Genomic DNA, 11981 nt, shown 5'->3' with positions numbered 1-11981 from the left:
CCACTGAGGAATTTTCTGGTGATGTGGCAGGTCTGCAGAAGTACCGCCATCTGACAGGCAACGAGAATGTTCCTAGGAATGCCAAGGGCCTTGAAGGTATCTGTGAGGTCAGTTGTTGTTATCCCCTCGGTATCTCAGTTTTTCTTACATTATGAGACAGTGGTACGGCAATATCAATAATGGTAGCTGCTTTTTCTTTTTTATCGATGAGAAGCAATCAGGGCGATTAAAATCTACCGTTTTGTCGGTCAAAATAGGTCTCTCCCAGTTCAGCAAATGATCAGTAGACTTGAGAACCTGTTATGGTGAGTTTTTGTAATAAAGGGGAGTATCCTTACCGATCAAATTGTGTGTCAAAGCCAAGTACTGGTGTATTAGCTTTGCAACTTGGTTATGGCGACCTAGATAGGCAGATTTCGATAGGGCTGAACATCCTGCCATTATGTGTTCAATTGACTCACCCACATTTTCACATTTAGGATGTTTCTCGTAATTTTTTGTCCTAATTACTCTGTCCTGTATTGCTGTAACAAAGCCTTCAGTTTCAGGGTAGAGATTAACTGCTTTAAACCATGCTAAGGAAGCAGCCCTGTCCATGTTGTCCCAATCTAATAAAGCCGGGAATTTTCCGTGGAGTGTTTTTTCTTCCCATTGACGAATCTCATGCCCTACGTTGTCCAAACCGACAGTAACACCATTGTTGTTTAGGTTCAGAAGGGTCGCATCGGAGTCTTATTTTCGTAGGAAGGAAACTAGTTCATTGCTGGAGGCTTGCAGTTTTGATCGTATTTTTGAAATTTGCGTCTTACACAGTTTGAAGATGTTCTGCAATCCACGGCCTCCATCCTTCCTGGTCAGGTATAACCTTATGGTGGAGGACTTGGGGTGTAAACATTGAAATTTGGTTAATAATTTCCTCGTGAGCCTGTCAATGTGAGGTAGGTCGGTGTCAGTCCATTTGATGACACCGAACGTGTAAAGGAGCACTGGGACGGCCCAGCTATTTATTGCAGTGATGAGGTTAATGCCACACATTGGTACATTTAGTGTCAACCTTAAAACCGTTTGTAGTGCTATGGAGTAATTTAGATAGTGGGTTTATAGCTAGGAAGAACCAGAGCGGAGATAGAGAGTCACCCTAGTATATTTTACCTTTACCTATCCCTTAGTCTGTTGGACCGTTGGGGCACCAAGTAAGATTTGTCGACTGTCTTTCTCCGTTCCTCCCTGTTTTTTGCCTTGTTTAAAACCTCTATCAATGGTAGGCCCCTCTATTCTTTTATGTTGTCCTCCCATCGCTTTCTCTGTCTGCCTCTTCTTCTTTTTCCTGGTACTGTTCCCTGAAGGAAGGTCTTTGCGAGCCCCGTGGATCTTAAAATATGGCCATATATTTTAAGCTTGCGTTTCTTTACAATAGTTAGCAGGTCATCATGGGGTCCGATCGCTGCAGTGACCCTGTCTCTAATCTCTTGGTTTGTGATGCGGTCTTTGAAAGTGATGCCTAGGATCCTTCTGTTGCATCTCAGTTGCATTGCTAGGATCCTCCTCTCGAGAGCATCTTCCATTATTTTTTCAAGGAAGATATTGAAGAGTGTTGGTGAAAGTAGGCAGCCTTGTCTAACTCCAACTGTGGTTTTGACCAGGGAGCGCATCAGTCTGAGTTTGGTGCCGAGGGCCACGCCCTTGTCTTTCCAAATTATTTTCAGTTTTGAAAGGGCTGCTGTGGACTGTGCTGTTGTGGCCAGTAGTTCAGGTTTCGTTCCCTCATCTGAGACAATAGCTCCGAGGTATTTGAAGCTGCTAACACTAGTAAGCTTTTCACCTGCAATACTGATGCATCTTTGAAAGCCCAGTTGATATTGGTCATAATTTGTTGTTTTTTTTTTTTGCGGCATTTATTTGCATGCCATATGCTGCGGAAGTCTTGTCAATGCCCATCACCAGGTCAGCTAGTTCTTCTTCCTCCAATGCTAACATGTATGGCAGTAATTTTTTTCAATTAAAAATATATTATTTTCTCGTATGACATCTTTATAATAGATGAAAAGTGCGATAAAGATTTAATCTAGCAAATTAGGGAAGTAGGCCTAAATCAACATTTACAGATTCTGTTTCATTTAGTACATTGAATCATTCTAGTCTTTTTTTCGTCAGCGTTTTGTTTTTCATTTGAGATTGTCAAGATAACACACAGATTGATCTAGCAAAGTCCTCAAGTCCTCTTACCTCTGCATTTCTCTTTCTTTCTATATAAACATCTCTATGTGTGTGTGTCTCTCTCTCTGCTCCTATTTCTGTCTCTCCCTTTGTATATATATAAATATATATATATATATAGATAGATAGATAGATAGATATAGATATAGATATATATATTGCTAATAATAAGGCTTGTCTTCGAGTCCGAAGATTAATGAGGAATGCAGTATTTCCCGTGGCTACGGCAACCCCAGCTGTGACCTACATATTTTGCAACATCCAGGGTTAGCATAACCATTGTCCGCCGGTGGTCGATTAAGATTTTCTTTTTGCCGTCAAATCTGTCCTCGGCAACAGATTTTCTTTTGGTCTCAAATGTGTATCACGCGGCCTTTGTGAGTGACCTCCAGCTGTCTCGATCTGAGGCCGCATGCAACCAGGTGCTTCCTTCTATGTCAGCTAAGGCAAAGTGACGCCTATTTAAAGAAACTGTCTGATTCTCATACTAGTCTGCTTACTTTTTGTCAGAGAATTCTAATATTCCCTAGCTCCTTCATTCCCTAGCTCCTTCATTCCCTACCTCCATCATTTCCTACCTCCATCATTCCCTACCTCCTTCATTCCCTACCTCCTTCATTCCCTAGCTCCATCATTCCCTACCTCCTTCATTCCCTACCTCCTTCATTCCCTAGCTCCATCATTCCCTACCTCCTTCATTCCCTACCTCCATCATTCCCTACCTCCTTCATTCCCTAGCTCAATCATTCCCACCTCCTTCATTCCCTACCTCCTTCATTCCCTACCTCTTTCATTCCCTACCTCCTTCATTCCCTACCTCCTTCATTCCCTACCTCCTTCATTCCCTAGCTCCATCATTCCCTACCTCCTTCATTCCCTAGCTCCATCATTCCCACCTCCTTCATTCCCTAGCTCCTTCATTCCCTACCTCCTTCATTCCCTACCTACTTCATTCCCTACCTTCTTCATTCCCTACCTCCTTCATTCCCTAGCTCCATCATTCCCTACCTCCTTCATTCCCTAGCTCCATCATTCCCTACCTCCTTCATTCCCTAGCTCCATCATTCCCTACCTCCTTCATTCCCTAGCTCCATCATTCCCTACCTCCTTCATTCCCTAGCTCCATCATTCCCTACCTCCTTCATTCCCTACCTCCTTCATTCCCACCTCCTTCATTCCCTAGCTCCTTCATTCCCTACCTCCTTCATTCCCTACTCCCTACCTCCTTCATTCCCTACCTCCTTCATCCCTAGCTCCTTCATTCCCTACCTCCATCATTTCCTACCTCCATCATTCCATACCTTCTTATTCCCTACCTCCTTCATTCCCTACCTCCTTCATTCCCTACCTCCTTCATTCCCTACCTCCATCATTCCCTACCTCCTTCATTCCCTACCTCCTCCATTCCTACCTCCTTCATTCCCTAGCTCCATCATTCCCTACCTCCTTCATTCCTACCTCCTTCATTCCCTACCTCCATCATTCCCTACCTCCATCATTCCCTACCTCCATCATTCCCTACCTCCTCCATTCCTACCTCCTTCATTCCCTACCTCCATCATTCCCTACCTCCTCCATTCCTACCTCCTTCATTCCCTAGCTCCATCATTCCCTACCTCCTCCATTCCTACCTCCTTCATTCCCTACCTCCATCATTCCCTACCTCCTCCATTCCTACCTCCTTCATTCCCTACCTCCTCCATTCCTACCTCCTTCATTCCCTACCTCCATCATTCCCTACCTCCTCCATTCTTACCTCCTCCATTCCTACCTCCTCCATTCCTACCTCCTCCATTCCTACCTCCTTCATTCCCTACCTCCATCATTCCCTACCTCCTCCATTCCTACCTCCTTCATTCCCTAGCTCCATCATTCCTACCTCCTTCATTCCCTACCTCCTCCATTCCTACCTCCTTCATTCCCTAGCTCCATCATACCCTACCTCCTCCATTCCTACCTCCATCATTCCCTACCTCCATCATTCCCTACCTCCTTCATTCCCTACCTCCTTCTTTCCCTACCTCCTTCATTTAAAAAGTAGACATTGATTCGGCCCTTAATTTCATATCTAGATGTAGGAAATGAAAAAAATCACCATATTTTTAACACATTTATGCTAACAGTTTTAGATTTTTTGATTAAAATAAAATATTTTGTAAAATTGTATTGTTAAGTTTAGTAAGTTCTGTCATACTAACTATACATCTATAAAAAAAAAATATTTTTTAGAGAGAAAAACTTTATTTAGTATGCATATAAGTGGAACATAATTTAAAACAACAATTAATAAGTAGTTTTTCATATTTCGTGTGAATTTCAGGGGGAAACCGGAAATAACACACTTAACTAAAGGAATTTTGTGCAGTCTACAGAGACAAAATATATTAAAGAGGGGAAGAGGAAAAAAAAGTACATATATATATATAAAGAGAGAGAGAGAGAGAGATACATATAAAATAACCTTCTGTACGACTCTAAATGACCCCTGTGAGCCTGTGACCAAAAAAAGCCACAGAGAAATTTTCGCAGAACAGAAACTCCCGAGATACTGACTCCTGCAGACATGATTTCCACCTTGATGATGAGGAAGTAGTTTTCGGAATCTCAAGGGAGGAAATCAAAAATTGTCATATGAAGGGAGACAATAAAAGAAACGTTACAAAATGTTTAAATGTCTATTTTCGCATAAGTGTGTACACATATAGATGTGTATGCACGTTTGATAGAAGTTAATATAAAGAACTGGGGTTATGTAGCAAAGCACAAGGGAAACAACTATAAGCAATGTAGACAATGTGGGAAAAAAATGTAACTAAAATGTTTAAATGTTTTAATATCATTTAATTTTCTACTTTCACTATTTGATTGTTTCTTTTTAATTACCTACTGTTGACATTCTCACTATATATATTTTAATTACCTTAAATTTAAAAAATTTTCAATATATGCCTTTAGAAATAAAAAAAAACGCCATGTACAAAGCAATTCAATTCGTTAAAATATTATGACAACCTCAATGTAATTATTTGTATCGCGAAGTGGATGAATGACTGTACTTTATAATGTAACTATTTAATTTGTACGTTTACTAATAAGTTATGTATCTTTTTGTTTAAAAAAAAGCCCAATAAAGAGGCCAATAGCCCCAAAAAGAGGCAATGCCCAAAAAAGAGGCAAAGAAAAGAGGCAAAGGCCCAAGGATTCCTAGGATGTAAACAGCTCGACAACTGAAGTCAACAGCTAAACAGCTGAGGTATCCTAAAAAAAAAAAAAAGCAAATGTTTTGTTTGTTTTTTACTTGAGGCTTTGAATATTGACTCTTTACAAAACAACTAGATCAATTAGATAATTATTATATGGCAGTATTATGAAATCAGTTTGGCCAGGTTCACATCTAACTTCACCTTCACTTTCACATATCCATTGGTCTGCTGGACCTTTGGGGCACCACACAAGATCTGTCAACCTTCTTTCGCCATTCCTCTCTGTAATTTGCCTTTGATCGAATTTTAATCCGATACTCTTTCTGAAAGTATTGAAACCTGCCTTTTACCTGCCTTGGTGGACCACTTCGGGGGCCGATTTTGAGTTTGTGTCTCCACACAAACTGTCTTTGTAACCTTGTTTTGTCCTGGTACTGTTCTCTGAATGAAGGTCCTTGCGGTCTCTTAGAACTTTGTGACTGATGCGTTCCTTGGTCATGTCCACATACTTGTATAAGAATCTTGGACACTGACTGCAGACTTTGAGAGGCATGGCCATATACTTGTATAAGTAATTGGACGCTGACTGCAGACTTTGAGAGGCATGGCCACATACTTGTATAAGAATCTTGGACACTGACTGCAGACTTTGAGAGGCATGGCCATATACTTGTATAAGAATCTTGGACATTGACTGCAGACTTTGAGAGGCATGGCCACATACTTGTATAAGAATCTTGGACACTGACTGCAGACTTTGAGAGGCATGGCCATATACTTGTATAAGAATCTTGGACACTGACTGCAGACTTTGAGAGGCATGGCCATATACTTGTATAAGAATCTTGGACACTGACTGCAGACTTTGAGAGGCATGGCCATATACTTGTATAAGTAATTGGACGCTGACTGCAGACTTTGAGAGGCATGGCCACATACTTGTATAAGAATCTTGGACACTGACTGCAGACTTTGAGAGGCATGGCCACATACTTGTATAAGAATCTTGGACACTGACTGCAGACTTTGAGAGGCATGGCCACATACTTGTATAAGTAATTGGACGCTGACTGCAGACTTTGAGAGGCATGGCCACATACTTGTATAAGAATCTTGGACACTGACTGCAGACTTTGAGAGGCATGGTCACATACTTGTATAAGAATCTTGGACACTAACTGCAGACTTTGAGAGGCATGGCCACATACTTGTATAAGAATCTTGGACACTGACTGCAGACTTTGAGAGGCATGGCCACATACTTGTATAAGAATCTTGGACACTGACTGCAGACTTTGAGAGGCATGGCCACATACTTGTATAAGTAATTGGACGCTGACTGCAGACTTTGAGAGGCATGGCCACATACTTGTATAAGAATCTTGGACACTGACTGCAGACTTTGAGAGGCATGGTCACATACTTGTATAAGAATCTTGGACACTAACTGCAGACTTTGAGAGGCATGGCCACATACTTGTATAAGAATCTTGGACACTGACTGCAGACTTTGAGAGGCATGGCTACATACTTGTATAAGAATCTTGGACACTGACTGCAGACTTTGAGAGGCATGGCCATATACTTGTATAAGAATCTTGGACACTGACTGCAGACTTTGAGAGGCATGGCTACATACTTGTATAAGAATCTTGGACACTGACTGCAGACTTTGAGAGGCATGGCCATATACTTGTATAAGAATCTTGGACACTGACTGCAGACTTTGAGAGGCATGGCCATATACTTGTATAAGTAATTGGACGCTGACTGCAGACTTTGAGAGGCATGGCCATATACTTGTATAAGTAATTGGACGCTGACTGCAGACTTTGAGAGGCATGGCCATATACTTGTATAAGAATCTTGGACACTGACTGCAGACTTTGAGAGGCATGGCCACATACTTGTATAAGTAATTGGACGCTGACTGCAGACTTTGAGAGGCATGGCCACATACTTGTATAAGTAATTGGACGCTGACTGCAGACTTTGAGACGCATGGCCAAATACTTGTATAAGTAATTGGACGCTGACTGCAGACTTTGAGAGGCATGGCCACATACTTGTATAAGAATCTTGGACATTGACTGCAGACTTTGAGAGGCATGGCCACATACTTGTATAAGAATCTTGGACATTGACTGCAGACTTTGAGAGGCATGGCCATATACTTGTATAAGAATCTTGGACACTGACTGCAGACTTTGAGAGGCATGGCCACATACTTGTATAAGTAATTGGACGCTGACTGCAGACTTTGAGAGGCATGGCCACATACTTGTATAAGAATCTTGGACACTGACTGCAGACTTTGAGAGGCATGGCCACATACTTGTATAAGAATCTTGGACACTGACTGCAGACTTTGAGAGGCATGGCCACATACTTGTATAAGTAATTGGACGCTGACTGCAGACTTTGAGAGGCATGGCCACATACTTGTATAAGAATCTTGGACACTGACTGCAGACTTTGAGAGGCATGGCCACATACTTGTATAAGAATCTTGGACACTGACTGCAGACTTTGAGAGGCATGGCCACATACCTGTATAAGAATCTTGGACATTGACCGCAGACTTTGAGAGGCATAGCCACATACTTGTATAAGAATCTTGGACACTGACTGCAGACTTTGAGAGGCATGGCCACATACTTGTATAAGTAATTGGACGCTGACTGCAGACTTTGAGAGGCATGGCCACATACTTGTATAAGTAATTGGACGCTGACTGCAGACTTTGAGAGGCATGGTCACATACTTGTATAAGAATCTTGGACATTGACTGCAGACTTTGAGAGGCATGGCCACATACTTGTATAAGTAATTGGACGCTGACTGCAGACTTTGAGAGGCATGGCCACATACTTGTATAAGAATCTTTGACGCTGACTGCAGACTTTGAGAGGCATGGCCACATACTTGTATAAGAATCTTGGACGCTGACTGCAGACTTTGAGAGGCATGGCCACATACTTGTATAAGAATCTTGGACGCTGACTGCAGACTTTGAGAGGCATGACCACATACTTGTATAAGAATCTTGGACATTGACTGCAGACTTTGAGAGGCATGGCCATATACTTGTATAAGAATCTTGAACGCTGACTGCAGACTTTGAGAGGCATGGCCATATACTTGTATAAGAATCTTGGACACTGACTGCAGACTTTGAGAGGCATGGCCATATACTTGTATAAGAATCTTGGACACTGACTGCAGACTTTGAGAGGCATGGCCACATACCTGTATAAGAATCTTGGACATTGACCGCAGACTTTGAGAGGCATAGCCACATACTTGTATAAGAATCTTGGACACTGACTGCAGACTTTGAGAGGCATGGCCACATACTTGTATAAGTAATTGGACGCTGACTGCAGACTTTGAGAGGCATGGCCACATACTTGTATAAGTAATTGGACGCTGACTGCAGACTTTGAGAGGCATGGTCACATACTTGTATAAGAATCTTGGACATTGACTGCAGACTTTGAGAGGCATGGCCACATACTTGTATAAGTAATTGGACGCTGACTGCAGACTTTGAGAGGCATGGCCACATACTTGTATAAGAATCTTTGACGCTGACTGCAGACTTTGAGAGGCATGGCCACATACTTGTATAAGAATCTTGGACGCTGACTGCAGACTTTGAGAGGCATGGCCACATACTTGTATAAGAATCTTGGACGCTGACTGCAGACTTTGAGAGGCATGACCACATACTTGTATAAGAATCTTGGACATTGACTGCAGACTTTGAGAGGCATGGCCATATACTTGTATAAGAATCTTGAACGCTGACTGCAGACTTTGAGAGGCATGGCCATATACTTGTATAAGAATCTTGGACACTGACTGCAGACTTTGAGAGGCATGGCCATATACTTGTATAAGAATCTTGGACACTGACTGCAGACTTTGAGAGGCATGGCCACATACTTGTATAAGAATCTTGACTGCAGACTTTGAGAGGAAGATCCTAGCAATGGAATTGAGGTGCTATAGAACGATACTAGGTATCACATACAAAGACCACATACAAAGACCACATACAAAGACCACCACATACAAAGACCACCACATACAAAGACCAAATACAAAGACCACCACATACAAAGACCACATACAAAGACCACATACAAAGACCACCACATACAAAGACCACATACAAAGACCACATTCAAAGACCGCCACATACAAAGACCAAATACAAAGACCACCACATACAAAGACCACATACAAAGACCACATCACAAATGGCACTCGGGCCCCACGATGATCTGCTGGCCACAGTAAAAAAAAACGCACAGTAAAACTGGATGGCCATACACTAGGTATTAATACTGCTGATTTAATGTTTAGTCTTCTTTCTTTTTGGGACCATTAACTTTTGTGTTTTACTAACGGTGTAGCACAAGTCAAATGTAAATATTCAGTTTTGGACTATTTTTGTTGTTTGTTTACTCTCTAATCAAATGTAAATATTCAGTTTTGGTCTCGTTTTGTTTTTGGTTTACTCTCTAGTCAAATGTGAATTATAAGCCTATAAACGTATTGCCCTATTCTAGAGGAAAAATACCTTGACCTACGAGCACCAGGCCAATTAGTTGGCTGCTACTAAACTAGAAAAAATCAAATATCCAGAAAACATTTCCAGAGATCGAATCAAATTGTAGCATAGCAATAACGAAAGAACAAAAGGACGAATACTACCGTAGACAGAGACCACTAAAATAGCAGTGATCACAGGTAGCCAGGGAGTAGCCATGTGTTTGTTTGTTGATCAAACATGGACACTGGTCGCTAGGTGGCCAGATTCAACAACGACTGTAAACAAAAACCGCTGAAAAAAAAAATTGCCAATTGGGCGTTTGGTCTTCAGCAAATCTTCTGGCGGCAATTACAGGATGTGTTACATCCCTTCGATGTGGTCTACTTACCAGGACGCCACCTGCCGACAGAACAAATTGTTCAAGTTGAGACTGTAGCAGCCGTGGCGAAAACGGAAACGACAATGACATTGGTAGGTAATACAAAAATAAAAACGACCTAAACGAGAACGAAGTAACCAAACAAAAGAAATGTTTCACTTTTGATAAGATGTGAATTAATTGAAGTGGAAGAAATAGTCCACTGTTTCAAACGTGAAGGGAAAACAAAACTAAAAGTAAACACAAATTTAACATACACACAAAATTAAAACGGACGGTAAAACTATAATCAAGGTAGAGTTCAAAAAATTAGACAGACAACATAAACACAATAACGGCTTTCCCTGTGGACCTCTGAAAATGTAAAGCATTAGTGGAGATTTCTACGTCAAACAATGTCGAACTGAACTTCACCGTTGGCAGCTAAATAAAAATAGTTGAACCCTATCTCAATATATATATACCATGGGCGTTACAAGGGGGCGTTGGGGTTCAAACCCCCACCCCGAAATGAAATCCCCCCCCGCAGGGGGCGTGGTTGTCGGAGTTTAGTGACTGATCTTTTGCTTAAATTTTGTTTATTTTAGGTGAAATTGTAATACCAAACCATCACTTGCCCTAGCACAGCCAAGGGGATTTGAGTTTAAAACCCCCTACCAGGGGTTTTGAGTTGGAAACCCCCTACCAAGGGGTTTTGAGTTTGAAACCCCATACCAGGGGGTTTTGAGTTTAAAACCACCTACCAGGGGTTTTGAGTTTAAAACCCCCTACCAGGGGTTTTGAGTTTGAAACCCCCTACCAGGGGGTTTTGCATTTTTAAAAAAATGCAAACGACAATTCCCAAATTCCAAGAGCACATCTAAGGAAGATTTTGATTTTAAACCCCTCTCCAAAATTTACGATAAACACCTCTTCAATATAAAAAAGCAAATCACACACTCAAAATTGTATGAGCGTAGCCAGAGGGGTTTTGAGTTTAAACCCCTCTTCAGCTGGGTTTGAAGCTAAAAATACCTCTTCAATATAAAAAAATAAATAAATTACGCACTCAAAATTCTATGAGCGTAGCCAAAGTGTTTTTGAGTTTAAACCTCTCTTCAGCTGGGTTTGAAGCTAAAAAATACATCTTCAATATAAAAAAAAAGCAAATTACACACTAAAATTCTTTGAGCGTAGCCAAGCCAATGGGGGATTTTAAGTTTCAAACCCTCTTCTCCAGATGGCTTATTTTAAAGTTTAAAACCCCTCAAGATAGTTTTGAGTTTAAAATCCCCCTACATAGCGTTTTAAGGATGAAAGCCTCTCTCTTTAATATTATTTCTAAAGCAAACTACAGTCACCAAATTCTATGACCGTAGCTAAAAGTGGCTTTGAATTAAAAAAAAAAAACAGATGATTTTGACAATAAAACTTCGCTTTTCGATATAACATCTAAAGTAAAATAGTCACCTAATTCCAAGATCGTAGTCAAGAGAAGTTACACGTCTAACAGTTGCTGGGCTCCATTAATAAAGTGCAATGAAATTGAAAAGCACTAAATGTGGCTAAACAAAGATGGCTAAGACGGATTTTAGGAGTCAGTTATAGAGATCGGGTCTAAATCAAGGAAATTCTATGCCGA

The sequence above is a fragment of the Biomphalaria glabrata genome, chromosome 2 (assembly GCF_947242115.1).
Source record: "Biomphalaria glabrata chromosome 2, xgBioGlab47.1, whole genome shotgun sequence".
NCBI classification, from domain to species: Eukaryota; Metazoa; Mollusca; class Gastropoda; family Planorbidae; genus Biomphalaria; species Biomphalaria glabrata.
This window is presented reverse-complemented; position numbering follows the sequence as displayed.